Source organism: Callospermophilus lateralis, chromosome 7 (genome assembly GCF_048772815.1).
Source record: "Callospermophilus lateralis isolate mCalLat2 chromosome 7, mCalLat2.hap1, whole genome shotgun sequence".
Lineage (NCBI taxonomy): Eukaryota > Metazoa > Chordata > Mammalia > Rodentia > Sciuridae > Callospermophilus > Callospermophilus lateralis.
In genome coordinates this window covers 109,268,065-109,274,860 of record NC_135311.1, presented here as the reverse complement: position 1 = coordinate 109,274,860, position 6,796 = coordinate 109,268,065, and positions in this window count along the sequence as shown.

The window sequence follows — 6,796 nt, the reverse complement described above, 5'->3', positions numbered from 1 at the left end:
TTGCACCCATATTTCAGTGGCTTAACACAGTAAGAATTTATTTTTCACTTATCCCACATAACACAGGTATTCCTGGCCTGACAGATCTCCCTGTCCATGTCAGAGGCCAAGCTACTTCTGTTTTCAGATGGTGAGAGGCTGATCTCTGTATCATAAAGTTCCTTGTCAACTTTTCACCAGGTTGGTTTATTGTCTATTGTTGATCATTCTATGAATTGGTTACTTCACTAGGGATTATATAACTGTGATTTGCTAATACTACTATTTCATTTCCACTTATTAGCTCTAATTCTGTACAGAAAAACTTTTCACAACCTCTAGGACTATTTGGTAACCCTAAAATAAAGTTCATACCAGAATGAAAAGAGAAATGCTTAAATCTCTTTCCATTCTTAATTTCAAAGTTGTAAGTTGATGTTTTAGCAACTACTAATGGCATTCAATGATTTTGTTTTGTTTTACTCTCTCCCTTTTTAAAAGTTACTATTATGAACCTATAGTTCTTATATATTTAATGTCTTTTAATCATTTGCAATTTTTTATATTACATAAAATATCAAGCTTGGGACTGCATGTGTGTGGGACTATGAGACCATGAATAAAAAATAAACTTGGGATTCCTAGCATCATAATTAAATAATTAATCAAGTATATACAAAAATAGAGAAAATAGCTGGGCATGGTGGCTCATGCTTTTAATCTCAGCAATTTGGGTGGCTGAGGCAGGAGGATTGCAAATTAGAGGTCAGTCTCAGCAACTAAGTGAGACACTATCTCAAAGATACAAAGGGCTAAGAATGTAGTTCAGTGGTAAAGTGCTTCTGGGTTCAGACCCCACTACCAAAAAAAGCAGCAAAAATAGAGTAATGGATTCCTATGTACCTATCATCCACCTTCAAGTTATCAATTCACGGCCAATCTTGATTTATTCCTTCAACTACTCTCCCCAGTGAAGAATATTTAGTAGCAAAACCATTCATCTATAAATGTTTGGTAACTCTAAAAGATAAGGACTTTTATTAGCCATTATTGTGCCTAAAACTAGTAATTTCTCAACACCATGTAGTAAAATATAATTAGTGTTTAACTTTCTGATAACTTTTAAAAATAGTTTTAGGCTGGGCATGGTGGTGTATGCCTGTAATCCCAGCAGTTCAGGAGGCTGAGGCAGAAGGATAGCAAGTTCAAAGCCAGTCTTAGCAATTTAGCAAGACCCCAGGTAACTTAGTGAGACTGTGTCTCAAAAGAAAAAAAAAAAAATTGAAAAAGAGCTGGGGATATGGCTCAATGGTTAAGCCTCCCTGGGTTTAATCCCTTGAACCAACAACGAACTAATTAGTTTTATTACCAGTGTTATTCTGGCTTTTTAAAAAATAGTTTTATTCTTTAATTCTGTATCCCTAGACACTATATTTTAGTCTCATCTATTTAAGAGCAATTGATATGTCTTCTATGAGTTTCCCATACATCCTTTCTTAACTGCTTACAATTTATTTTTTGAAGATTCTGGGCCATTTGATTGACACACTGGATTTTGCTAATTATATACTCATGCTTCAGGGATTTTGTTTCTTTGTTTTGTTAGTGCTGGGGATTGGGAATGAACCCAGGTCCTCACACATAAAGTAGGTTTTTTTGTTGTTGTTGTTTTCGTTTTTGTTACTGGGAATTGAACCCAGGGATGTTTAATCCCTGAGCCACATCACCAGCCCTTTGTTTTATTTTTTAATATATATATATTATATATAGAGAGTGCTCGCCTAGTATGTTCGAGGCCCTGGGTTTGATCCTTAACACCACATAAAAATAAATAAAATATCAGTATTGTGTCCAACTACAATTTTTAAAAAATTAATATTTAAAAAAATAAAAAAATATTCTAGAGTGACCAAGCAATGGTGTTTGAATTTTATGAGGAAAATCTTCCAATCTTCAGATCCCCATTTGCTATAAAACTGAGAAAATACCAAAGAAAAAGTATTCTGATTTAAGTATTCTGTTTGACATAATAATAAAACAAAATATTTATTTTTTTAGAAAGTAAATTAGAGGGCTGGGGATGTGGTAGAGAGCTCGCCTGGCATGCGTGCAGCCCGGGTTCGATCCTCAGCACCACATACAAACAAAGATGTTGTGTCTGCCGAAAACCAAAAAATAAATATTAAAATTCTCTCTCTCTCTCCCTCACTCTCTCTTAAAAAAATAAATAAATAAATAAAATTTAAAAAAGGGTCTGGGGATGTGGCTCAGTGGTAACCCCTGGGTTTGATCCCCAGTACCAAAAACAAACAAACAAACAAAAAAGAAAGTAAATTAGAGTGCTAAGGTTAGGGTGACAGGAGAATTTGTTTTTGTGGTATACCCTTTAACCCTCTTCAAGTAGTTTAATATGATATATATTGATTTTCAAATATAATAATTAAATGGGCTTTTCAATCTTTAATGTCAAAAAAGAAAAATAAACTTTTATGTCCAATTTGCAAATAAATAAATAAATAAATAAATAAATAAAAGTATATCATTATGGGGCAAGGGATGTGCCTCGGTGGTACAGTGCTTGCCTGATATGCATGAAGCCTCAGGTTCAATTCTTAGCACCACACACATAAAAATTTATCATTATAAATGAGTTTATGTATACATTAAATAGATTTAAATAACTTAATCGGTATTATTGCCAGATGCAGTGGTGCAAGCCTGTAATTCTAGTTACTCAGGAGGCTGAGACAAGAGGATTCCAAGTTTTAGGCCTAAAACTTGGCAACCTGGCCTGTGAGGATCCTGTCTTGAATAAAATAAAAAAGGGCTGGGAATGTGGCTTAGTATTAGAGGGCTTTGGGTTCAATTTCCCATATGAGAAAAAAAGAAAAAAGAATTGTCATCATTTAAGAGTCAATTGCCAGGGACTGGGGATGTGGCTCAAGCGGTAGCACGCTCGCCTGGCATGCGTGCGGCCCGGGTTCGATCCTCAGCACCACATACAAACAAAGATGTTGTGTCCGCCGAGAACTGAAAAATAAATATTAAAATTCTCTCTCTCTCTCTCTCTCTCTCTCTCTCTCTCTCTCTCTCTCTCTCTCTCTCTCTCTTTAAAAAAAAAAAAAAGAGTCAATTGCCAGCCTACACCTGTATTCCTAGTGGCTTGGAGGCTGAGGCAGGAGGATCACAAGTTCAAAACCAGTCTCGGCAACTTAGTGAGGCCCTGAGAAACGCAGCAAGATCCTAAATAAAATATGAAAAAAAAAAAAAAAAAAGGCTGGGGTTGTGGCTCAATGGTTGAGTGTCCCTGAGTTCAACCCCTGGTATGTCCCCTGCCTGCCCCCCACAAAAAAAGAGTCAACTGCCCCAACTTTGGTAGAGTTTCATCAAGTTATTCCTGAGTTCTTTCAATCTTACTAGTCATCTCTTTTCTTGTGTTTTTTAATAAGATACTCCTTGGACATCTTGGATACAGATGTGACTTCCTTTTCCTTCCCTTCCTCCTTCCCTTCTTCCTTTCCATTTGAGACAGGTCTTTCTGTTTCCCAGGATGGTCTCAAATTTGTGAACTCGAGTGATCCTCTTGCCTTAGTCTCCTGAGTTGCTGGGACTTAAGGCACACCCCACTATGCCTGGCTTTGGACACATATTTGAATCAGCTATGATTCTAAGAAGGCTTAAAGGTTTTTGTTTTGCTTTGTTGTTTTGTTTTTTGGTACTGGGGATTGAACTCAGGGGTACTCAACCACTGAGCCACATCCCCAGCTCTCTCTCTCTCTCTCTCTCTCTCTCTCTCTCTCTCTCTTTAATTTAGAGATAGGGCCTTGTTAAATTGCTGAGGCTGACTTTGAACTTGTGATGGTGATCCTCCTGCTTCAGCCTCCTGAGTTGCTGGGATTACAGGTGTGTGCCACCATGCCTGGCCAAGGCTTGAGTTTTATAAGTGATATATTTCAACACCACAGCTAGGCCTTTTCAGTGAACAAAGCTAGGAGCTTATATATATGTACATATACTATACACATCTATCTATCTATCTACACACACACACACACACACATGTATCTATGATAAAATACCTCACAAGTAAATGTTGATATTTTCAATTCAAATTCAAAATTACTGGCATGTGCAAGGTCCTGTGTTCCATATCCAGCACAGTAAAACAAAACAAATTCAGGGTTAATCACTTTTTTAGAAAAATATTTGTTAGTTGTAGTTGGACACAATACCTTTATTTTACTTATTCATTTTTATGTGCTGCTGAGGATTGAACCCAGGGCCTCACACATGCTAGGTGAGTGCTCTACCCTGAGCTACAACTCCAACCCACAAGGTTAATCACTTTTTTACTTAATCGTTTTTCTAGCTCCTTTCATCCATATAAAGAAATCCTAGTTTTCAGGGACAGAGAAGATGATAGAATATTCTATAATTATTCATTTTATTTCATATTACACATGAAACATTCTCAGAATAATAATTTAACATTACCATAAAAATGAGCACTGAAAACATTTAAAAAGTATTTTTCTATTGTGTTTCTCCACAATTGTTTTTAGGGGGTGTAGCTCAGTGGTAGAGCACTTGCCTAGCACAGTTGAGGCACTAGTTTCGATCCTCAGCATCACATAAAAAATAAATAGGCTGGGGATATAGCTCAGTTGTAGAGTGTTTGCCTCACATCCCCAAGGCCCTGGGGGGTTCAATACCCAGCACCACTAAATAAATAAATAAATAAGGTTATAAAAAATATATATTTAAAAAAAAATTGTTGGCTAGGGTTGTGGCTCAGCAGTAGAGTGCTCACCTAGCATGCGCGAAGCCCTGGGTTTGATCCTCAACACCATATAAAAATAAATAAATAAACAAAATAAAGGTATTGTGACTAACCAAAAAATAAATATTTTAAAAAATTATTTTTATACATATATGAAGACATGAATGATGTGACTCTACTTTGTGTACAACCGGAGACATGAAAAATTGTGTTCTATGAATTGAAATGCAATCTGCTGTCAAGTATAACAAGTTAGAATAAATAAATAAATAAATAAATGTTTGTATAAGGGCTGGGTTTGTTTGTAGCTCAGTGGTAGAGTGCTTGCCTAGTATGTGTGAGACACTGGGTTCAATCCTCAGCACCACTTTAAAAAAACAAATAAAATAAAGGTATTGTATCTATCTACAACCAAAAAACAGTTTTTTTAAAATTGTTTTTAGTGCCAGAACAATGGTATATGCCTATAATCCCAGCAGCTTGGGAGGCTAAGGCAGAGGATCTCAAGTTCAAAGCCAGCCTCAGCAACACCAAGGTGCTAAGCAACTCAGTGAGACCCTAAAATTCAAAATAGGGATGGGGATGTGGCTCAGTGGTCGAGTGCCCCTGAATTCAAAATCGTTTTTATAGTAAATCTACATTGTCGGGGCATAGAGTTATTATGTACTACACTCTGTCCTGCATGGCTCTTACATAGCTTTAGTTCTACAAGTAACTTTTTTATGTAGTACCTCCAGTCCTTAAGGCATTGTTCAGAAGAGCCTTGGGAACAATATTTCCTGAGATCATCTTTGTTGATAAAATTATCTGTGTCTTTTATACTTGCAAAATCTGTGTTACTAGGGTTGTACTTCCCTTTTTTGAATCTCTTAATAAATATATTACTTCTCTTTCTTTTGGAATGAAGTGTTATGTTTGAAAAGCCTAAGGATAATCTAATTTTTTTTTGCCCTTCTAAGTCATACATTCTGTTTTCTAGATGCCCAAGAGATTTTTTAAAAAATATTTTTTAGTTGCCAATGGATTTTTAACTTTGTTTGTTTATATGTGGTGCTGAGAATCGAACCCAGGGCCTCACACGTTAGGCAAGCACCCTACCACTGAGCCACAACCCCAGCCCCAAGATTTTTTTTTCAATTGTTGGTGGTCATTTGGGGATAATATTCACAGTTTCACAGTATACTTTTTGAATATGTAGTTTCAAATTTTTCATTACTTCCAGAAAAATCTTTTTGAATAACTTTTAGAATTTATCCTTTGATTTTCTTCTTCAAAGACTCATTATTTCTGTATATTTTTAAATATTCTTTTCCTAATTTCAGTACTTGTCACTGTCTCTCTCATATTTTATCTCATTCTTCAGTTTTATATTCCCATGGTTCTGAGATCAAACCCAGGGCTCAGGCATGCTAGGCAAGCACTCTACCACTGAGCCACATCCCAAACTTCAGTTCTTTTTTGATTTTTTAGACAAATGCTTTTATTATGTTTATAAAATCTGCATAGTTGTGTTAAGCGTTCATTTTGATTTTTAAAATTTCCTCTTTTTCACTTTCTATAAAAAGCATTATCTACTGTGTTCATTTGCTTTTTTAAATATATTTTTTAAGGTTATCAATGGACCTTTATTCATTTATATGCTATGCTGAGAATGGAACCCAGTGTCTCACAAATGCTAGGGAAATGTTCTACCACTGAGCCACCACCCCAGCCCTCATTTGCATTCGTGTACTTTTTAGCCTTCATTTCTACACTGCTTTTTCAGTTCATTTCCAGTTCTTTCTACATTCCTTTCAGAATAAGTCTGTCACTCACTTATATTTTTCTAATTCTGATTTATGTTCTTTCATGCATCATATCATTGTCTTAGTGTCCTTTGCTTGTTTTGAAATAGTCAATGCTTTCACTATTTGTAGTCATGTTATTCTTTTTCTTTTTTCTTTTTTTGATACTGGGAATTGAACTTAGGGGCACTCAACCGCCAAGCCCCAGCCCCAGCTCTATTTTATATTTTATTTAGAGACAAGGTCTCACTGA